The sequence below is a fragment of the Gadus macrocephalus genome, chromosome 20 (genome assembly GCF_031168955.1).
Source record: "Gadus macrocephalus chromosome 20, ASM3116895v1".
Taxonomy (NCBI): Eukaryota; Metazoa; Chordata; class Actinopteri; order Gadiformes; family Gadidae; genus Gadus; species Gadus macrocephalus.
The window spans coordinates 713,660-737,648 of record NC_082401.1 but is presented as its reverse complement, the minus strand read 5'-3'; the positions used below and the strand labels follow the sequence as shown (position 1 = coordinate 737,648).

General features: G+C 40.9%; 1 long non-coding RNA gene across 1 annotated transcript; it reads right to left on the bottom strand.

Moving 5' to 3' along the window:
• Positions 1-3,276: 3,276 nt before the first annotated feature.
• Positions 3,277-4,429, bottom strand: LOC132449203 (uncharacterized). Its single transcript, XR_009523536.1, has 3 exons — positions 3,973-4,429; positions 3,466-3,610; positions 3,277-3,350 (listed from the first exon to the last, which is right to left on the bottom strand). It is a non-coding gene; the product is annotated as an uncharacterized LOC132449203 (long non-coding RNA).
• Positions 4,430-23,989: the final 19,560 nt, after the last annotated feature.

Below are 23,989 nucleotides of genomic sequence, written 5' to 3'. Positions count from 1 at the left end.
GGGAAACATGGACAAAAAATACATAATTAAAAAATACAGTACACAAACCCAAGGTATCGCCGCAGTATCCAAATGGATAGTGCCACGTCACGTCACCTCCCCCCCACCCCTCACCCCCCAAACCACAGTAGGGAAAGTACTAGAATTGCGTTATTTAGATATATTAAAAAGGTGTGATACGTGATCTTTAGACATATTTAGACAGGAATGGTTTTTTAAGCTTTGTCTTAAAGAACTTGAACGATTTAGACATCTTTACATCTTTTTCCAGTATTTCCATAACTGGAATCCCCGGCAACCGACACTAAAGCTTGTGATTTTGAATTTTCGTTTTATCCCCGTGATCAGGAGTTTATTTCTAGTATTGTGTCTATGCAGGGGATTGCAGATAGGAACAAGTTTACATAGACAGGCATTGGACTGGTTTACAACCTGATACACAATACATAAGTTTAGGAAAACATTCAGGTCGGCAAGCTTAAGTATGCCTGGGCCTTCAAAGAGAGGACCAGTGTGTTCTCTGAAATGTGCCCAGAAGATGGTGCGAATGACTTTATTTTGAAGTGATTGTAATTTATGAAGATAGCTCGGAAAGGTGTTACACCAAATGATATTACAGTAAAATAAATGAGGTTCGAATAAAGATCTGTACAGGGTGAGGAGTGCTGAAAGTGGAAGGTAATCTCTTAACTTAAAAAATAGACCGGAATACATGGATAATTTCTTGGCGAGTTGCTCAATATGATATTTAAAATTTAAGTATTCATCAATGTGGACCCCCAGGAATTTTGTATTTTTTACTCTTTATTTCATGTCCGTCAATGTTAAGGCACATGTTCTCTATATGTTGTCTATTTTTATTAGATCGGAATACAATATAATTCGTTTTTTTTGTATTCAGAGAAAGTTTGTTGCATTTAACCCATATATTCACTTTCTCAATTTCTTTATTGGCAATTAATTGCAGCACAAGCGGATCTTTGTGTGATAAGAGGAAGTTTGTATCATCCGCAAAAAGTACTTTCTTGAAGATATTAGATGAGTTGACAAAATCATTCATATAGATAATACAGAGTAGTGGCCCCAAAATTGACCCCTGGGGTACCCCATGGTTTATGATTTCTTTACTAGATTCTTTGCCATTTATACATACATATTGTCTTCTCTCATAAAGATAGTTTCTAAACCAATCCAATATAACACCTCTGATACCATAAAAATAAAGTTTATGAAACAGAATCTCATGATCAATTGTCCAAGAAGATGCCAACAGAGAGATCTCCTTTTTCAATAGCATCATATATATTTTCAGTTAAATCAAGAACCGCCATACATGTAGTTCTTTTTTTCCTGAAGCCATATTGAGAAGAGTCAAGAATATTCAATTTGTTTAGGAACTTAATTAGTCTGGTGTATACAATTTTTTCAAATATTTTAGAAAGGGAAGATAAGATTGAAATGGGTCTGTAATTATTTAAATCATTTTTGTCGCCAGACTTGTAAACCGGGACATTTTTTGCTATCTTGGCCATTTTTGGGACAGACCCCAGTGATAATGAAAGATTAATACAGTGGGCCAAAGGATCTGCAATTTCGTTAACAATGGCTTTTAGGATAGTACTGCAGATATATTCGGTTCCTGATGACTGAGATCTTGTTATGCTCCTGATAGTTTCAGATACTTCAATATCATTTGTTGGCATTAAGTAAAAGGAATTAGGTTGACCATCTTTTAAAAACTGGCTAAACGAGGCATTCAAAGGTTGAACTATGTTCTGGGCGAGGTTATTCCCAATAGAAGCAAAATGAGAGTTTAAGACATCAGCAAGGTCAGCATCACCTGCCGCCACGTTTCTCTCACCGTTCGAGACATCAGGTAACACAGTAATCTTTGGGCCCTTCCCGAGAACGTTGTTTAGCACCTGCCAGGTTTTTTTGGCATCGCCCTGTGATTTAGCCAGGAGATCCGTGAAATGGTATCGTCTGGCCTTTCTAATCATTTGTGTGAGTTTGTTCCTAAATTGTGCACATTTTATTTTATTTTCATCCGATGGATTTTTAATGTAACGTTTATATAAATTATTTTTATGAGAAATAGATTTTTTGATGTCCCTCGTGATCCAGGCGTTTTTATTTGTGGTGCCATTCACAACAACTTTCTCGGGGATGGTGCTCTGCATAGAGTCCGTTATTTCATTTACCAATAAGTTATAAGCGGTGTCAGGGTCACGGCAGCTGTAAATATGATCCAATGTTTTGTTTAACATGTTTTCACGTAAGTTTGTCAGTGTTTTTAAATTTAGAACCTTGGCTTTTTCTTTATGTAGAATTTTTTTTAATTTATTCGAGAGATGCATGAATAGAACAATAGGTAGATGGTCAGAAATCTCCGAAAGTATTACACCATTCACGAGTCAATGCTAGCGTTTTCAATGTTTGTGATGAAGTTGTCAATGATGGTTCTGCTTCGATTCGTTACTCTTGTGAAAATATTAATAGTGGGAAAAAAGGAGAAAGAATGAAGTGTATTTATAAAATAATTTTTTATTGCATCATCTTTGGAGATATCAATATTAAAGTCACCGAGTATGATACAATCTCGATTTTTATTATTTAGGTGATATAGTGTTTCTTCTAGTTTTAGCCTAAATATGTCCGGGTTGAAACCGGGCGGTCTGTAAATGATATCAACAATACGTTTTTTAGCGTTTATAGTGTTCATCTCAATAAAGAGCGAGTCAGAATAGCCATCATTCACAGTTAAGTTTTCACAAACATTTACGCAGTATTTGGATTTTACATACAAACATACGCCGCCTCCAACAGAATAAGTTATATTTTTGACCATTAGGTTATATCCACCTATATTTAAGCTATCAAGGTGAGAGTTTTCGTTAAGCCAGGTCTCACTGCAACCCACAATGTCAAAACTATGGTTAGTAGATACTATACAAACTAATGGAATCTTAAGGAACAACAATTCAATTCAAGTTTATTTGTATAGCCCTTAATCACCGTTACAAAGGGCTTAACAGGTATAATATTTATGACACCCCCCTTTACCCAAGCCCCCACAAGGGCAAGAAAAAACTCCATGAAATTAGCAAGGAAGAAATCTTGAGAAGAAACGCATAGTAGGGGATCCCTTCTTCCAGGGATGGTCAGGAGTGGGTGCCATAATTGACATACAGGTAAATACATGCACATCATATTAAATTGGTCACCAAAGTGCTAAAAAACAAACAAACAAACAAAACAAATATAAAACAATTAAACATAAAATGGTGATGTGGTGCTGGCCGGTTAACCATGAGGAGAGTCCAGGCATCCAATCCAGTCACCGCAACACGCTAGAACAGACAGAATAGTGAATTAGAACGGAAAAGTACATAGTGGGAATGTATGTATAGTGTATTAACAATAGCACAAACAAGCCCAAAATGTGCATGAACACTGATAACGCACCTTTAAAAAATTAAGGAAAGTGATCTCACAAGACCATCATGGACAGTCAAAGTTCTAGCAGCAGTGGTTTTTGTAGTTCGGATTGGTCTTGGAAGTTTGGGATACAGGTGTAGATGGATGAGCTCGAGCAAGCTCCAACAGGTGGCTGTGTAGACAGAAGAAAGCATGTTAATTTGTTAACAGTGTTAAGCCATTTACAGCATATGCCATTCAAATTAATAATATTAAATTAATAGTCTTTGTGGTTAATCCAATAAGATCTCTGATTATTGCTTATGACATTCAAGCACCACTGGTGGAAAAGCTAGATGAGTGTTAACAGGCTCTCTGACTGTTACAGGTTCCTGAGTAGCCTGCATCGGTCAAGAAAAACATTTCCATTCATTGACGCAGTATAGAAATGGACATTATCCCAAATATAATGGCATAACATCAAAACTGTAAAAGAAGAAGGAATATCTTTGATGTTTATATCATCTGAGAAGAGTTCACAAGAGCAATTCTTACAATCTGTTCCTGAAGGTCTGCACCACAGGTGAAAATAGATGAGTTTGATCAGGCCTCAACGATGAAAAAGGTAGATGAGCAGCAACACGCTTTGTTTCAGGTATTTCTCCATCAGCAGGCTGTGTAGGTAAAACAAAGCAGGACCATACATTAACAGTGTTATGCAGTTTATATACCATTCATTCATAAGAGTACTTTTTCATCCAGAACCCATTCTGGATGCTCATGTAATCTCATCTCACAAGAGTGTTTCTGACAGTCAGACTTCTTACATTTAGAGTGTTTGTAGTTTACACAGGTCTTGCAAAAAAAGTGTCAACATGCTCTGGTCAACAGGCTGCACAGGCAGGACAAATGCCACCGTCATATTTAAAGTGCAAAGAAGGAAAAGAAGATAGATACTCACATATTGGTACTGCTTTTCATGACAAAAGATGCTTTAACAGTAATGCATTCAATGACTGAGTGTGTTTGACAGCCTTCTCTTGTCTTACAGAGTTACCCTGCATGGTCAGACCCTCCTTTTGTGCTTCTTCATTTTACTTGCAAACAAATACATCTCATATACCAGCAAGTACAGTCTATCCCAATACAAAGCAGAAATGAAATGAACAGAAGCGACTGTATGACTGTTCAGAAAATAATAAATAATCCCAAATGCAAAACAAAGATAATATATCACATAGGTGAAAAAACAAAACAATAAAACCATCCTGCCCTAATCTAATACTATTAATGCCTATCATTACTTTTACACAAAATAAATGATCTGTACTACTCGTAGTAAAGTAACCCCAATCCCTTTGCTTATAAGACCGTGTTTACAGAAATGGATCACAAGTGGAAAGCATTAAATACAGATGTACATTATGCCAATTATTTGCATCACTCTTAACAGTAGTGTTCTGGGATGCAGTAGGCAATTCTCTATTTTGTTAAGAAAAATGTGTCCTGTTTTATCCCTGAAAAGTGCACATCAGGTCTGTTGAGGTAGCATCACTGCTTAGTGTTCACAAGTCATTGTATTCCTTTGCAACAATTTAAACTACCGTACATTTGTTTGTCTTTTTTTTTTTCAACATTACAGATAACACTCGATTGTTGGAGCACAGACATGGTCCACTGGCATCAAATAATCCTAGCATTACTAATAAAATCACGTGTTCACCTTATTCAGCCATGCTCATATCTAAACGTTTTTTCTTTGGTTTTCTTTTGAAACTTCCATTACATTGCTTGCCTTCATACACATCCATTCTATTTTCATGAAGTATAAGGATTACAAAACACTGTTTTTACTGCTAAAAACATCCTCATTGTACTGGTGATATTTTCCACAAAATTGATTGATTAAGAGGGCGCAAAAAAGACAACATAAATAAAACTATTCAAACAACTACTATTGATAATGCATATCACTGCCTGATTGGAAGTTCCAACACAATGTATCAGGTCCCCCCTCCCTTGGTGCCTTGGTGAATAAGGTGAATACAAAAATGTAAACAGGGTCTATTTTTTGGCCATTTTCCAAGAGAAGTTGCCCTCAAGCTGTTTTTTTTCATTTTTGGTTTGTTTTCACCATCATGTCAGTCTAGTAACTACATTACTTTGCTCTGCATTACCCTTCGCTCTGCATCAGCACACACCCTCTGACAACCTAAGACCAACATCCGCACCATGGGAAATCAGGCTTTCTCCGCTGCTGCCCCAAGACAATGGAACGCCCACCCTGACCACCTGAAGGCCCCACAGACTACAGCTGTTTCTCTCTCTCTCTCTCTCTCTCTCTCTCTCTCTCTCTCTCTCTCTCTCTCTCTCTCTCTCTCTCTCTCTCTCTCTCTCTCTCTCTCTCTCTCTCTCTCTCTCTCTCTCTCTCTCTCTCTCTCTCTCTCTCTCTCTCTCTCTCTTAAACTGTAGCACTGGGAAGATGTGAATGGCATCTTCACTGTTTTTAAACATGTTTTAAAAGATTCACGTGCTCCTGTCTGGCTGGTTAGCCGTGATAGTCCGCAGCTGTGGCTCATAGGCTAATTGAGCCACACCCATTCTGGTGCTCTTAAAGAGGGCCAGAGTTTTAGACTGGAGGGGCTGGAGTGGTGCAAGTGACTCGACAGTTGTTCTGTGTTTTAAGTAAAGAGATGCTTTTTAACAACAACAACAATGTGCGTGAAGAAAGCTCTTTTTCACATTTGGTGGCAGTGGTGGGACATTCCTCTAGCCGAGTGGAGGGGACTCACATTTTGAAAAACATTGTTCGAGGAGCTTCATGGTTGGTGCGCAGTGAAGAAGAGCAGGTAGACGAAGCGTCCTGCTAGGAGAGGAGATCACTGGGGAAGTTGAACTGCTGTCCTGTGGGGTTGGCCAAAGCCTGAAGGAGGAATAGCTCGGGAACTCCTTGTTGCTGATGTGAGCCATGTGGGGAGCTATTGCCAAGCCTTAGCACAACAGCAGTGGCGGAGGACATACTGTGAAGAGTGCAGTGTTTGGCCAAGAAGGAGGGATCTTTGAATGAAGATTGGTGGTCACCAGAGACTTTTTGAACTGTTTATTTAGCACAAATGACTGTCTTGCACAGTATTTTACCTTTTTTATCGAATACGCTTGTAACTGTGTTTACAAGCTTAAAAGAGGGGGAAGGTAATGTGAAGATGTGAATGGCATCTTCACTGTTTTTAAACATGTTTTAAAAGATTCACGTGCTCCTGTCTGGCTGGTTAGCCGTGATAGTCCGCAGCTGTGGCTCATAGGCTAATTGAGCCACACCCATTCTGGTGCTCTTTAAGGACACGTTTATACGTAGCAGGGTATTTATAGAAATGAATATTTCCCCCCCTCCGTTTTCAAAAATAACATTGTGCACACTATCGTTTTCCAAAAAGTTGTTGTTTACATCAAAACGCATAAATACGCCGTTGAGTGCAATTAAAGCCATGCAAGCCAATCAGAATCTGCAGAATCAACAACAACGAATAACACGAGCGTCTTCCTGTAACAAACAAACTGTAAACATAGGGCGCTCATATGACGTTAAGCATTTCCTGGCGCATAATGTGACGCTTCAGAACCTAAAACCCCGTTTCCCCCCGTTGACACGACAACACATAACAGGCGTTTTAGAAATCTCCACTTTGGCCGGAGTTTTTAGAAATGATCGTTTTCTGTGACAAAAACTGAGTTTTTGTGTAAATGAGAGGCCAAACCGCGTGGAAATATCTGCGTTTTCCCTTTGTGTAAACGTGGCCTAAGAGGGCCAGAGTTTTAGACTGGAGGGGCTGGAGTTGTGCAAGTGACTCGACAGTTGTGCTGTGTTTTAAGTAAAGAGATGCTTATTAACAACAACAATGTGCGTGAAGAAAGCTCTTTTTCACAAGCACTTTGAGATTTTTGAATGTAAAGTGCTCTACAAATAAAATGTATTATTATTATTTAGATCCAAATTTTCGTTGTTTATACCATACAAAACATACAAACAGCAATATTATTATTAACAATTTATAACTATTTAACGATTCATATTATCCATATAGCAATATCTTCTTTCATTTTTCGTTGAATTAGGGTGTTTTGGGGTCTTTTGGTGTGGTGGTCACAATCCGAAATCACTGTGGAACCACACATCAGCATGTCTTTTGTGCAACTTCTTTTGGAAAATGGCCTACCCTTACCCTTCCATCCCCTGCAAGGAGCCGTCCAGTGTTAAGCTCTCTCCTTGCCTTACCCACCCAAACCCCAGTTGGCGGACGGAGTATATTTGTGGTAGTGATAATGACAAATAATGTATAACATAATGACAGGATAACATTCCTGAACATCTCACGTTCTTTGAATGCAAAATAATACATCACAACAGTGAGACAAGTATTGCTTCATGAAAACTGAAGTATGTCGGTACTACTTCAACAGTAACATCTCCTGCATCTTTACAGTACACGTGATCTATCAACGTACCTTTTTCAGTTGTGGCTGTGTGCACGTGTTGACTGTACCCATGCTGTTCCAGTAACTTGCCAATGGTAGACGACACAAAGATATTAGGGCCCGACCGATATTGATTTGAGTGCCGATGCCGATTATTTTCAGAGAAAAATTACGATTACGATTTAATCGGCCAAAAAAAATAAAATAAAAAAAAACATATAAAACACAGTTTTTGATACCTTAAATATACTTCAAACACTTTTGACGAATATGTGAATTGAATGCAGAACCTTTGAGTGTTTTAGAATACATTTACAGTCAAAAATTAGTGTAATTTAAAATGTAAAATAAATAACTAACTCCCAATGTGCTGCGCTCGTGAGCAGTGACTAACACGTGTGTGCTGAGCAGTATGGTCTCACCGTTGGAATCTACAGTATAACAAATTAACATGGCCTGGGACCTAAAGAAAAACAGGCACAACATGCTCATACAACGCGTCTTGTGTACATTGGTGAGGTGAGCGCGCAGCTGCCTGAGCGAGCGTGCTTTCATGTTGTACGGTAAAATTCAATCTCCTCTTTTTTATTCCAGCTAAAGTTGTTAGTTAGCTAGGCGAGTAGGAGCGCAATCTGCAGGATACTAAGCGCAATAACATTAAAAAATATATAGATATATTGTAATCTGCGTCTTTTTGGCAGATTATTTTCAAAAAGGCTATAATCGGCCGATTAAATCGGCAGGCCGATGAATCGGTCGGGCCCTAAAAGATATCCTCATTGAAGTCTCCCTTGATGAGTTTCCTCCCAGGATGTTTGTCAAGGTCAAAGACGAGCTGTAACAAATGCTGTCGAAAGGCATCAATCTTATAGGAGCTGGGTCTGTATAAAATGACAGCAATCAAATTAACGTGTGGTATCTCAAAGTACAAGCATTCCACATTGCATCTCCCTGGAATTGAAACCCGCACATCAATTTTGTCGGAAGAGTACATGCCAACACCACCTCTTTGTTGTTGTTTCAACCCTGCAAAGACCTGTTCAGAATCATCGTAACAGTTTTCTCTCGGATTGTGCTTGAATGTGTACCCTGGAAGTTGCGGTTCCTCGGAACCTGCGTTGAGCCACGTCTGTTAAACAAATACAATCAGCTTTGGTTAGTGACTTATGGGCTGCAATATCCTGAATGTGAGCATTTAAACTCTGTACGTTATGAAGAGCTATTGTGCACACAGGATTCACAGACAAAACAGACATTCCATAGCTGAACTTTTGCATGTTTTCAAGAGCTGACTCTACTTTCTCGTCACAAAATATAACTGAATCTCTGAAGTCCTCTATCAGTCCACTGAGAGTTCTCACACGACTCAATGCAACATAAGCTTGACCTGACGTCAGCTCTCAACCACTATGAAGTCGTAACATGTGTTCAACACAGAAATGCAGCAAGTATTTGCGCAGGAACATGCCAGTCCACAAACAAAGATAACAACTTGAGGTTATTACGAAAACGAAAGTCAGAAGCTGAACCGGAAAATGTCCAGGCAAAAATTGTACGACAGCGACAGTAATAACAGAAAACGGGATATCGAAAAGAGCAAAGCAAAGTATAAAACTAACAGCAGGTTTCAAACTCTTGTGCGAGATTACTCCAAAGCTAAATATAAGACCAACAGCAGGTTTCAAACTCTTGTGTGCAAATATTCCAAAACCAAATATAAGTTAAATAAGAACTTCCAGACTCGTGTTCGTGGATACAGTCGTATGAAATACAAGAGAATCACTTTATTTCGTTACAAACTGAAACAGAACAACAAAAGCAAATACAGAAAAAACAAAACTGTCCGTGCTAATAAAATAAAACGTAGCTGTGAGAAACGTGCCACTTTGAACAATAAACAGACTGAGATAGACTTTGTCATTGGTTGTTTCCGTCAGGAAGTCACCCGTGGTCCTGAGTATGTGTGCTCTGTTTGTCATCGCTTACTCTTCAAGAAGCAGGTTTTGGAGTGTAAAAGAGAATGCTATGATCGCAAAGGAGCAGTGGTTGCTTCGCTGGCTAACAGGTGCATTACATTGCAATATTTACAAATCTGTGATATGGAATGCGAGCACAGATGCCATTTGTCGGATAGTCCATCAAGCAAGTTATGGATTTGCCATACATGTCACCGGAAAATACTTGACGTACAACAGCTTCATGACTTTCTCGTCACAAAATATAACTGAATCTCTGAAGTCCTCAATTATCAGTCCACTGAGAGTTCTCACACGACTCAATGCAACATAAGCTTGACCTGACGCAAAGATCTTTTTGAGTGATACAACAGCCCTTTCAACAGTTAAGCCCTGGCATTTGTGTACATTTTGCGCCCAAGATAAACCCAAAGGTAGCTGAATTCGAAGTCCTCCGGCAGTGGTCACCTAGTCTTCTTTTTTTTCCACTACTGATGAACGTTCAAAAACCCTCTTTGACTTTGATCTCTGAATCTTACCAACATTAGGATCATCAAAGTCAATGTGGATAGCTGCAGGAATGTCATCGTCCTCTTTACCTCTGATTTCCACAACTGTGCCGCACGCTCCGTTTACAAGGCCGTCAGACACGTCTGTTCTTCAACATCACTCTTGCTCCGATTCCCAACGAAACGCATTTTGGCAAGCAGGAATTTAAGATTTTTGTGTGGAAGACTATCCGCTCCATTCTTCCGGTTTTGGGGTTCCGTACAAAGTCGAGGGCCTGAATGCTGACTGCGTCTGGACAGGTGTCTTGCAGTCTCTTCACATTATATTTATGGACCTCTGCGTTTGTAGCATATATGTGAATGTCAGTTGGGTCTTCACCAGTTTCACGCTGCTTCAGTGTGAGTATATCACGGCTGCTGAGAGGTTCCTTCTTTTTACGGACTCTGAGGCGGTTTAGCAATCCAGCAAATTCAGCATTTTCTTGTCTAACGATTTTGGTCAGCTGAGCGACTTCAAAATTGCCTTCCCACAGGTTTCCGCCGTCAGCAAAAAGAGGTTTGCCTTTGACAGGTCTCAACTGGTAAAAGTCACCCACACAGATCACGGAAACATTTGCAAACAGCGAATAATCACCGGTCTGCTTGATTTGACGTAGTCTACCATGAATGTAGACCAAAAGACGGTGGTCGACCATGGACACTTCATCAATGATCAGGATTTGCAAGTTGCCCATTCTGCTTCGTAGAGAATTCACTTTCTCATCGCCGAGAGGTTGATAAGGCATCTTGACATTTGCACCAATGGAGAAAGTGTGGTGAATGGTCGCGGCACCAATGTTGTACGCAGCCACGCCTGTAGGTGGCGTTAGAAGAACAGTGAGATCCTCTGGATTTTCAGCAATCTGTGACAACAGCCTAGTGGCTTCGTAATGTATTGCTTTGATCAAATGGCTTTTGCCTGTTCCTGCTCCACTGGTGATGAACAATCGCAAGGGCTCAGGATTCTGTCCAAGAAGTTTCTGCAAGCACCATTGACGGATGGCATAGAATACGGCAGATTGCTGTCCGTTCAACGATCGCAATAAATCCAACGCGTCTTGCCTGGGCATCGTCACGTGATTCGTTTCCAAAGTGCACGCAGTGTGTGGGTTAGCTGTCAGGTCAGGCATAAGTTCTGTGCCATCAGCGTCTTCATCATCTACAACTCTGTCTTTCATGAGATCCAAACAACGAAGACGCTCTCTTTCTGTTTCAGGACACAGCTGAGCCCATGCATCTTCTAAATCAATGTTTTCTTCCAGCAACTGCTTAGCTTGGTCAATGGCATCGCTCTCTATTTCAAACACAGCTTTGTTGTCATCCACAATGGACTGCACTCGTTGAAAATTACCGCCACATTTAACTGCACCGTTCTTGTAGAAATGCTTGTATGTGTCAAACTGGGACGGTTTGAGGTGATATTCTTCGTAGTGAGGCAAGAAAAGTTGAAGCAACGAATGGAAGTACTTTTCTGGGTCTCTTGTGGGAGAAAATCTGGGATGCCTCACGACAGCGGGTTGCGTTCGGGTTCGTCGTTTCACAAAACCGCAGTCGTTGTTGAGCTGTATTATGTCACCTGAACCTTTTTCTGCCGAAACCTGCGACGCATAAATAACTGTATTCTGAGCAAAAACTGGCCAAGCACATGTCTTGAAATTCTGCTGACTCAGGTCTATTGTGGTATCTCTCAATTATGTTGGTCATCCAAATGCTGCTGTCGTCTTCACACGTTTGGCGCTTAGCTTTAGCTTGGAGCACACTCAAAGGTAAACTCATTCTGACAGGATTGTCGCCAACGGGAATAAACTGTACATTGCGAGAGCATTCTTTCATGTGCATATGCGTTAAGCGGTACACTGCCTCTTGAGCTGAAACTTCTCTGTTGTGTAGGTACACGCTTCCAAGCTGCTTGAACGCTGCCTTTGCATCGAGATCGCCATTCGTGGCCTCATTTTGTGTGCGTTGTAAGAGCAAACCCATTTCTTGTTCGGCCTTTGTGATGTACAACAGTATATACACGACAACAGAATATGCATCTGTGACATATTGGATATCCATGTTACCTTGCCATGCGCGGAGTAAGTCTCGGTTGTACTGTTCACCCAAATATCTGCAGGATTTCGTTTCAGGACAACGCTTTTCTTTGTCACACATGATTGTGTGGTGATTGAAAAGACTCTTTGGCCGTGTCTGCATCCACATTGATGACATGTGATTTAATTTCGGTTTTGACACGTTTGACACGCTGAGGTCGCTTACCTTTATCAGAACGGTAACTGGGCACTCTTTTCAAACATTCACTGTCAAGTGGTTGTGCGGCCGTGTTTGCATCCACATCGATGACATCGTTGACATGTGATTCAATTTGTCTTTTGAAACACTGACCCTTATCAGAACAGTAACCTGTGTCTATACCAAAGTTACAAACGGCAATGGTGTGTATCGTAGACAGCTTTTGTTAGGACTCGTAACGCATAATGATAAACAAGAGTCAAGAAAACGCAATACAGACTTTGAAGCATGCATATAAAGAGTGTCACCATAAAGTACAACAGGTAAAAAGGTGGATGCAACAACTTATTTTATACTTTTTTAATATAAAACATTTCCAACCTAGCTTGACTCTAAAATAAATCTACAAAAAGTATGTGTAGCATGACAACATATCATAGGTTGGCCAGACGTCCCCGTTTTGGTTTGCCTTTCCCTGGCTAAATCCAGAAAAAAAATATATGTTTAAAGACACGTTAGGTTTTTCAATCGTATCACAATATTCGATTGCTGTTAAGCCCAATATGAATATTCAAACAAGCCGAGCCATGTGTCCTGTATCACAGCTACATGTATGACCTTTTCACCAATAAAATCGCCTGTTAATCATTTTAGGCTTCTGAGAGATACGACTAAATAAATGCTCTGACCGTTCATTGCACCTGCAAAACAGATTACACTTAGTGGAACGGTCGACCGGTTCAAAATGGCTGCCGCATTGATCGCGGAGCCGTCGACAGGTTCAAGATGGCGGTCCCACGGCTCGTTAGCAACACTAGGCACGAGCAGTCGATGCGATGTCTATTCTTTATTATGTCTATTGTTGCTATGGTCGTTGCCATCGATCGCCGCCGTTTTTTCAAAGATATAAAACCATGGCTGAAACACAGTGGAAATGAGAAAGGGAGCCATAGACAAACACACAATGCAATGCGTCGACAAGTAACCGATGGGATTAAGAGGGCCTCCGTATAACCCCCCCTCCCCCCACACACACACACTCGATTCTGAAAAACACTCATTTAACATGTATGGGTTTACAATTCATTTAGTCCAGAATTTAAATAATCAGCGAAATGCTCCCATTCTAAATGCATCGAATTGATTACATTTATTAGACAGGCGAAATCCCCTTCATATCTGAAAAAAAATAAATAAAAAAAATTCTCAACTGTCATCCGACAAAATATGCCATTTACATCGTCTTTCAACATTTGACATCTCCCGATTTGACAATTTAAATGTATAATACTAACAACTAACTACTACAAAATATTCAACACGTAAACAATTATGTAAAATGCTGCTGTCAACATTCATTCTCCGGAGACAAAAAAACATACGTCTTACCTTGATTTTCCTTTACGTGTTCTACTTCTTTGTCTACCTGCACTTCTTCATGGGGTAGTACAGCTTATCACTATATACCACCACCTACTGGACTATTATAGGAATGTGTAACAAAACTAATGGCAAATTCAATTTCATTATTTTCAAGTATGCTCCCTGTAGCTGAACATAATGGGATCTAGTTTTTCAATCATTCATGACATCTGTTGTCCCTACTAGCACACCAAGGTCCAACTCCTAATTACTCAGCATTCTTGAACTAACTCTGTTCTTTGCACTCGGTATATCCCTGCAATCTCATCTTTAAACTGTTGAAAGTACAACGGTATTTATTGCAAACCAGATTAAATAAAAAGCCTTAATGATTTAAATACAAATCATTTTTACACGGCCTATGCCAAAGAGCCTTTATTTTAAGTAATAAGCCTTCACTAGCTGAACACAACTAGCAGCCTGCAATGGCCATAAAGTATCCAGGCTCAGTTTGACGCCCTTGCCTAACATGTAGAATTGCTTACGATATTAAGAAAAATATAGGCCTACACGCGTTTACTTCTTGTGTGTTTTTTCATCTCAGAACGAGATTCTACACCGCCATGAGAAAAAGCTATTTGTAAATCCGATATTTCGACCATAAAGACCACTCGCCATTACCTGCACATCTTAGTCTAACTGACGATTCCCTTTTATAACGACAAAAGACAGAAACAATTGCTTAAATCAAAACGTAAAGTTTATTGTTCCATATCAAAAGTAAACACCACCATCAAACAAACGACGGCACAACAAAATCTCAGTCGACCAGAAGATCTTCCAGATCCTCAACATCCTCTTTATGTCCCGATCCCGCAGAGTGCCTTGCGTACGACGTCGAAGCCTCCTCCGCGTCCGGAATGTCGCCCTGGGAGCATTCGGCCATAGCCTCGCTTACGACAACGGCCGGAGCGAAGCGCACCACCAGTCCTTGACGAACCCCATCAGCGCCGAGTTTGGTAAAGCCATGGAGCGCTCATTGACATCTCTGGGTGCCACAATAAGCACCCCAGAGTATGTCACCAGATAAGCCGGTGTGCGCTGCAGGATGGAGCAGCGCTCACAGCGGTGAGTCGAACATTTGATGGCCAACTGGTCCTGTCCGGCGTGGCATCTTGGACACCTGGGCTTTGCGACTATCTTGACCCCGGTCGCCGGCCCGCACAGAATCTCCTCGGCCGTGACAGTCACCAGTCTGAGCGAAGAAGGCTGCCTGACACCCGTGGTGGCGGTGACCAATGTGGACGGTGTAGTGGTCAAAACGGTGCGGCTCCCATCCTTCCTGGTCGTCAACGACCAGAAGATGTAGCACTGTCCGAGCTGGACCGTGGAGATCAGCCGATCCCACACGCTCAACGCCGTCTGTCCGGTGGAGTCACAAACCTCAAAGCACTTCAGCTCCATCGATGCTCCTTGGATCTCCACCACCCTATTGTCCAGGAGCTGAAGTACCTTGAGGTTGATGACTCCCACCTGATGAAAAACAACAAAGACAAACAAAGCGACACTAGGACCAAGTTCTCTCAAAATAGTTCTTTCAACAAGCTTCACAAAAGCGCAACGCTTACCCTCTGCCTGGGACCCAAACCCAAAACGTCGACCACGGTCAGCCGGTCAGAGGTGCTGCTCGGTGCCCTACGGGGGAAAGGAAGGTCCCCAAACGCATCGAGCCTGCTCTGGCTCGACACCAACACGTCGAAGCCCCCTGGATTGCTGTAGCCTACGAAAACAAAATGAAAAGAAATGCATGCTTAACACCTGGACGTAACGCACGGGCTGCCAGTAACGACTCATTAATGGGATCGGTCAATGAATCTAAACAACAAATAAAAAAAAATATATAAAGTAATGTTTGACAAAAATGTATATTCATCACGCTGAAAGCAGGGTCGGTCATTTTACATATGAAAGCAATAAAAGGCGAGGGGATCGGCAATAAAGGCGAGGGGAGCGACGATAACCGACTAACGAGCAAGACGGGCCAATTGATGATGACTAACCTGCGTGTCGGCCATTTTACGTAACGGAGCAGTAAGACGGGGGAAGGGGGAGAAGACGCGCACTGCAAGGTTTGGAGATTAATTAGTTTGCCGTTAGCTCCGCAAGAAAATAATACGCCGACAACTTAAAAAAAAGCCTTACACTAATTTCCACGGTCGTTTACGTCGAGTAATGCATCGTCCGTCGACAAACTTCATCGGACTTTACGTGGCACACGTCAGACACTCCCTAGCACGTCCCTCGACGGACTAACGGCAACTAATGCCGATTTCAGAAACAAACACAGTAAAGCAAAGACAAAACTTACTGATGCTTTTTCGCATAGCCACCAATTGCACCACCTGCCTGTTGTCTGCCGCCTGAACAAACTGGTCCCGCTTCTCGAGGGAGAAGCAAACAACACGGTTGAATTCCTCCCTTCCCGTCTGCAGGGTGGCCTCGAAGTATCGCCGGCTGTTCTTCGACATCTTGATGGGCGACACACAATGAAGATGGCCGACAACCGTCTCACCGTCACTCCTGGGTACTTTACTGGGACTTGCCATTATGAACTGGATATCCCAAGTGAGATATTGAGGCAGTGGCATGGGCTATTTATGGAGGCATGCAGTGTTGCCAGATCAGATTGACAGTTTCCAGCCCAATCACATCTTAGAACCCGCCCACTCCACGAAGTTGCCAGAGTCACACCCGTGTAAACCCGTAAAATCATAACACATACAATAGAAAACACATCCAGAGATTCATATATGCATCAAATAACCCCATATGAATGAAATATAAATAGGTTTTTGCAAATTGCAACCAACAAGAGCGCAGTAAATCTGGTTGGCTACGTATTTTTTTTCTTTTGCTTTTCAGTACCAGATTCTTGTTGTCTCTTACTTTCCATTATGGAGAATCGCCATTCAAAAACAGTTTGATAAAACCGGAAAAAGCATGCGGGGGGGGGGGGGGGTTAAAAATATTAGGTAAAAACATCTAATTTGCCGAAATTTAGTGATAGGTTACGCAATTTAGTAACCTTTCTTTTTGAACTATTGCTGAACTGACGTCACGGTCAAATTGCCAATTGAAATGATGCAGAATAAAAAAATACGAAATTGCCCAGGTTAAGTGTAAATATTAATATAAAGCACATATGTGCCTTTTTTCATAAATATCCTTAATACATAATGGGGTGCAGTAAGAATTAAAAGGCGTCTTCCAAGTAGCGCTAATAACATAGATAATAAGGAGTGAATCACCATTGTGCGAATTCCCTACTAGACCAAACGAGACTCGTAATGGTAGGTAAAAACAATACTTCATTAAAGCTTGCAATTGTGATGTAGAACAAAATAAAAATAAAACAAAGTGCTTGCATGATATTGAAGCCTACCAGCGATTGTTAGTTAACTTGTGTGGTGGTGCCTATTTGTTTACCCATGTGCCATGGCAACGCGATTGCTACCTGCTGTAGTACTCTCATTGGCTGAATCGATGAGAACGTTTTAGACTCAATCAATAAAAGGTTGCGGGGAGACAAAGCTCTGTTCGTTTGTATATTTTATTTACGTGACCATATTTCTCGCAAATTCCTTTCCATCCGCCATATTAACGCTATGTACGCCACATTCATATAATATTAACAATATTTTAAATATTTTTCAGAATAATAGAAACTCGCCGAATGTGGACAGAAGCAGCCCAAATTGTATACACCCGCCCAAGATATTTCCCCCCCGCCTGACGTAAACAAAAGAAGCCCAATTGGGCGGAAAACCGCCCAATCTGGCAACACTGGAGGCATTTCGCCAGGTTTCCGTGAAATCCAGAGATCTCGCGAGAGCGGAGATTAACCAATCACATCTGTGTATCCGATATAGGCGGCCCAAAAGCGTTGCCGATCTCTCCGAGTATCTGGAAGGAAATACTTCGCTTTCGCTTCAATAACGAAATAAGTTGTATAAATACATTTCGTTATAGGTCCATCTATAAAACCAGGCCCTCATGCCTATTGCATACTTGCGCAATACGACACTGCTCAGCGGCCAAGCCTGGTTGTACGGGCTCTCTCCATTCACGGGAGTTTACGAACTACATATCTCCGTTCATTATAATACAAGTGAAGAACGGGAATGCCTCTGTCATGCCAAATTTGTACCGGCTGCCAAATTTGTACTGGGCGCGTCATCCATACGTAATCCATTCCAAACCTGCCTGGCAACAGATGATTGCGTCGTCCGTTGCCGGGCAGGTTTCAAAAAACATTTGCGCTCATGTTGCCAAAGACGAAATAACATAACACAGAAAACGGATCGCTAGATAACACTTGTTTTTACTTTATATTTGTATTGTATTTAATTGTTTAATCAAATTTAGCAAGTAAACTAAGTGTTTAAAGCAGGTCAAGGACGAAATAGCACAATACAGATAACGGATCGCTAGACAGAAGGTTCGCGAATGTTCGTGAACCTTTCACGTCATTCGACGCGATCGTCCGTTGCCAGGCAACGGATGACGCGATCATCTGTTGCCAGGCAGGTTTGGAATGGATTACGTATGGATGACGCGCCCGGTACAAATTTGGCAGCCGGTACAAATTTGGAATGTCACCTCCCGCAAAACAATTCTGTACCTCGATCAAAAGCTCATGATTATCTCTATCATGTACTAATAAAATATACGTTTTCTCTTTTCAAAACGGCGCCTCGAGCGCTCTATTCCTTTGGCGCAGGAGGTGTGGGCAGCTGAAAGGAGTCGTAGGCCTATAGTGAAACAAATGCCATCCGAGAGGGCCCAGTGCCTCTTCCATTTACCTAACGGCCTACGCGCAGCTTAACCGGAACTTTTGATTCATGTTTACTTAAAGCACTCAGAATATGTGTATCATTTATAAAATGTCTCCAAAATAATGTTAAAGTCCAGATTTTCTCGTTGTTGGCAGCACGGATAGTTTCTAACACCATTTGGCGATGACGTGCATACAATAACGACACTTTTATGTATTTTTATTGCCAGTGCCAGAAACACACTTGCTAATGACAGCATTCAAGTTTAACCGATCGTGGTGTGACATTATTTAACCATCAATCTACCGCAAATACGACTAGAACGATGTACATTGAACACATACAGAAAGCACCTCTTCCAAACCGGCGGATGCACTGCGGTCACGCCAGCCGCACTTTGGAAAAGCCCCGTCAAGCCAGCCGCCGCTTAAAATCTGTCGCACATCTATTACTGCACTTACGGTACGATGCCCGACTAGGCCAAAATGGATGGGAAAGCAGTTTTTTATACCCGGTGCAACGGTTAAACATGGGGGATATTATAGGTGTGCTGATTTTTTTCACAGGATTCTTGTTCACAGTGATCCTGACTATCACTATAGAACATATCAAAACATTTTACTGTATGGTTTTATAATAAATTAAATTCAAAATCCTTCCCAGTATCAAAGTGCATACTGGAGAATGGATAATTTCCTGCTTTTCAAAAATGTATTACAATTATTCCTTAAGAGGTTTGCTGATATTTTCAATGGATTCTTGTTCACAGTAATCCTGACTATCCTCATAGAACATATGAAAAAATCTTACTCTATGGTTTTATAGTAAATTATATTCAAAATCTCTTCCAGTATCAAAGTGCATACTGGAGAATGGATAACATCCTGCTTTTCAAAAATTTATTAAAACTATTCCTTAAGAGGTTTGCTGATATTTTCAATGGATTCCTGTTCACCGTGATCCTGACTATCACTGTACAACATATCAAAACATTTTACTGTGGTTTTATAATTAATTCAATTCAAAGTCCCTCCCACTCTCAAAGTGCATACTGGCGAATGGATAATTTCTTCAATTTCAAAAATGTATTAAAATTATTCCTTAAGAGGGTTGCTGATACTTTCAATGGATTCTTGTTCACAGTGATCCTGACTATCACTCTAGATTATATCAAAACATTTTACTGTATGGTAAATTCAATTCAAAGTCCCTCCCACTCTCAAAGTGCATACTGGCGAATGGATAATTTCCTCAATTTCAAAAATTTATTAAAATGATTCCTTAAGAGGTTTGCTGATATTGTCAATGGATTCTTGTTCAGTGATCCTGACTATCACTATAGAACATATCAAGACATTTCACTCTACGGTTTTATAATAGATTCAACTAAAAATCCCTCCCACTCTCAATGTGCATATTGGCTGGATACTGTCCTCATGATATAAGACAGAGGTTTGCTCATTTGTTTTCTTTATTGAAAACCCCAATAAAGTCTTTAGTAACAATCCAACTTTCAAATAAAATGTACATAGATATATTTCTGAAAAATGTCATAGGCCAAATAAAATACTATCAAATAAATACAAGAACTGCCATTTTTACATTAACTGTCAAAGTGTCGACTTTCAATACAAAACGGAAACCTTCAAATGTTTTTTTTTTTCTTTTGGTTTAAACATAAATACATTTCTAATAGTAAAAACTCTCATAGACATAAATGTGATAAATGTTTGAAAATTGGAATTGTGGGGCACTCCGGTGGCGTGGTCGGTGGAGCATGTGCCGTGTTGGCTCCGGCTTTCGTTGCAGTGGTCGCGGGTTCGGGTCCGGCCCGTGGACCTTTGCTGCGGGTCATCCCACCTCTCTCTCTTTCTCCCCATTTCAGCTCTTTGAGGCTTGAAAATGCCAAAAAAATAACCTTAAAAAAAAATAAAATAGGAATTGTACGATTTTTGAGAACTTTGTGCTTGTTACGGCTCCAGGATGTTAGCTTGCTACGTCTAGGGGGGAAGTAGGGGAACCATAACACATGTTACTGTTAGGCTGACTGGGAGAACAACAAAACAGGGCACAACAGCAAACTGGGTACATAAGTGTGTTTATTTGGCGAGCGTTCCGCCAAGGGGAATAGGGAACTATAAGCGGAGCCAAATCAAAGAAAACAAGATAAAGTGACAACTAACTAGCACACATACAACCTAGCTAATACATACAGAGGGTGGCCCCGCTCCTAACCTGATGTGATAACAGAGTAAATCTACGTGATGGTAGTGTAAACCCAAGGGTATCTTACCGATTCGCCTAAACCCCTATGGCATCTCAAAAACAAAAGGCAACAATATGACACAGCCAACACACAGGCAGACAATGGCCTTTTTTCAATGGAGACAAACAGGTGCAAGTTATCAAGGCCTGATGACACTGATTGGCCGACAGCTCCCAGATTGGACAGGGGGTTGGACGATGGTGGAGGAACAGCCAATGGTGTGAGACCTACAGAGAATGAGAGGGGAGACACAGGGAAAACAACCACACACGTAACAGTGCTCCACCAACGTGGTCTATATGAATAAAATGTTCCACCTCAAGTGCTATTGGCTTGTTCACATTTGGAACACTGCCAGATGTCATCATTCCCGATCACAGCTCTCGGAATGGTGACGCATGTGGGATGATACCACTCTTTGCACAGTGAACACTGCACCATCATCTCTTTGTAATGAGCTGTTCTGCAAACACAGTATACTGGTACTGTAGTTTTTGTGATGTTTGACTTAGCTTCTCTGTCTTCAACATTCATTCGAAATGTGATGATGTTCCTTGTGAATGACTTGTACAGCTGTGCCCTCATCCTGCTTTCATTGAATATGCACTGTTCTGGTTGATGACCCTTGCATAATGCATATGCAAAAGCTATTGCAAACACCCCACAGTTACTCAAATTTGCTTGCTGCTGCACTGCTGGTTGCAAAACTTCCAAAGTGTCAGACTGTGGCCTTAGCAGCCAGGACAGTGCCTGCAGTGTTCTTGGGTCCAGAGGGCTACGTAGGCTGTCATAAACGGCGAGTTGAGTGTCATTGCAAAACACATTGCTGACTGTTATCCAGTGGCTCTGTCTGATGTTCAACATCTGAACAAATTTATTTTCAGGAGTCCCCACAATCCCTCCTTGTGCAATTGCGCTAAACGGTAAAACCGATTGAAATCCGTCAAGGTGGTCATGATCCTTGGCCATGAGGTAGCTGGCTTGATCCATGGCATCACTGGTCAACCAGTCATGGTGAAGGATTTCTTGCAGAGTATTTATCTTTGCTGGTCGGGAGAGCCTTCTTGTAATTGTTTTTCCCGTAGCACTGTAGTTTTTCCAAATAGGCCCTTCAACATTGGATTTTCTCCTTCTTATATGCTGCACTGCTGCTTTCTGTGAATACAGACAACACAATGTATTACTTATACAGCAGGTTATTTCTACATAACCACAAAATGTTACTGTTCTTTAATTTTGTGTATTAAGTTTCGTTGTCATGGAGAGGGAGAGAGGGAGAGGGAGAGAATATATGTCACCTGAGGGTGTACGATGGCTGTGGTTGCCTTTTCCGCTGCAGTGTCTGCAGCTTCCAAATCATCCTAGATGAAAATAATTGTTGTTAGTCCTCATTCTACAAATGTGCCTTGACATGTCTGCTGATGTCAAGCAGGATGAATTCTGAAGCATATAGTTGGATGCTATCTGCTCAGATTCAGCCAAATACTGTGGAACTGATAGGATGGTGCTTCACAGTACAGGTAAGGGATAAGATAATGACCCAAAACATACTGCAAAAGCAACACAAGAGCTTCTCGACAAAAAGATACAGAATATTATTCAACTTCCAAATCAGTCACCTGATCTAAACTCAACCAAGTGTTATTGCAACAAAGATTAATTTATTTAAGACATTTCAATCTTTGTGCCACTGGCTAACAGTGTCTTGATAGGATACACTGCTGATATAATCACAGGAGGTCAGTATGCACATTCCTTATAATTATGCACTGTACAGTATGTCATGGTGTCCTTTGACTCTACTTTCTCTATTCTGACTAACATCCTCTGTTAACACAGTATTTTTTGCACTATTTGTCTTTCCAGATAGATTGCAGTTCTCCACCACCCAGCCAGCAGCTAAATGATATATAGGACCTTCAAGGATGGATGGATGGATGGAGCCTGGATGGCTGGCTGGATGGATGAAGCCAGCCAGCCAGCCAGCCAGCCAGCGATCCTTGAAGGTCCTAGATATCATTTCTAGATATCATTTCTAAAACAACCTTTTACAACAGCCCGTGCCTGTTTTCCAAAAAAAAAAAATGGGGGTTTTAACTGCAGATAAAAAAGGGAAATAATACACTACAGATAATACTGTATACATTCTCAAAAAAGAAAAAGAACAAAATAGAAACAAAGTCGGCCTATAACTGAACAAACATGTTCTCTTAACGATTGCAACCGGTCTCTATACGACCAATTTCTTTTTGGACAACAGGCCCCTTATTTTTCAACAGATTATTTTTTTTAACATCAGCCTTATCAAAAAAACACATATTATAGTAAAATAAAAGTATATAAACTATATGTATATACATACATACATACAGTATATTCGCCAACATACAATTACATGGAACATATTTGATATTATACCCAGGTGGCCAACTGATTTTATTGGCATGGGCTGTTGTAAAAGGTTGTTCACCATAAATGATATAAAGGACCTTCAAGGATGGATGGATGGAGCCTGGATGGATGGATGGAGCCAGCCAGCCAGCGATCCTTGAAGGTCCTAGATATCATTTCTGGTGAACAACCTTTTACAACAGCCTGTGCCCGTTTTCCAAAAAAAAAAAGGTGGTTTTAACTACAGATAATACTGTATACATTCTCAAAAAAGAAAAAGAACAAAATAGAAAAAAGTAGGCCTATAACTGAACAAACATGTTCTCTAAACAACGATTGCAACCGGTCTCTATACGACCAATTTCTTTTTGGACAACAGGCCCCTGTTCCTGACAAAATCTCTTATGTTTTGAACAGTTCTTTCTCTCAAAACAGGGTCCTCAGCAAGCTTACACTGCTCACACTCCAACATTGTTGCGAGGCTTCCCTTTGTAATGTGTGATTTGAAGT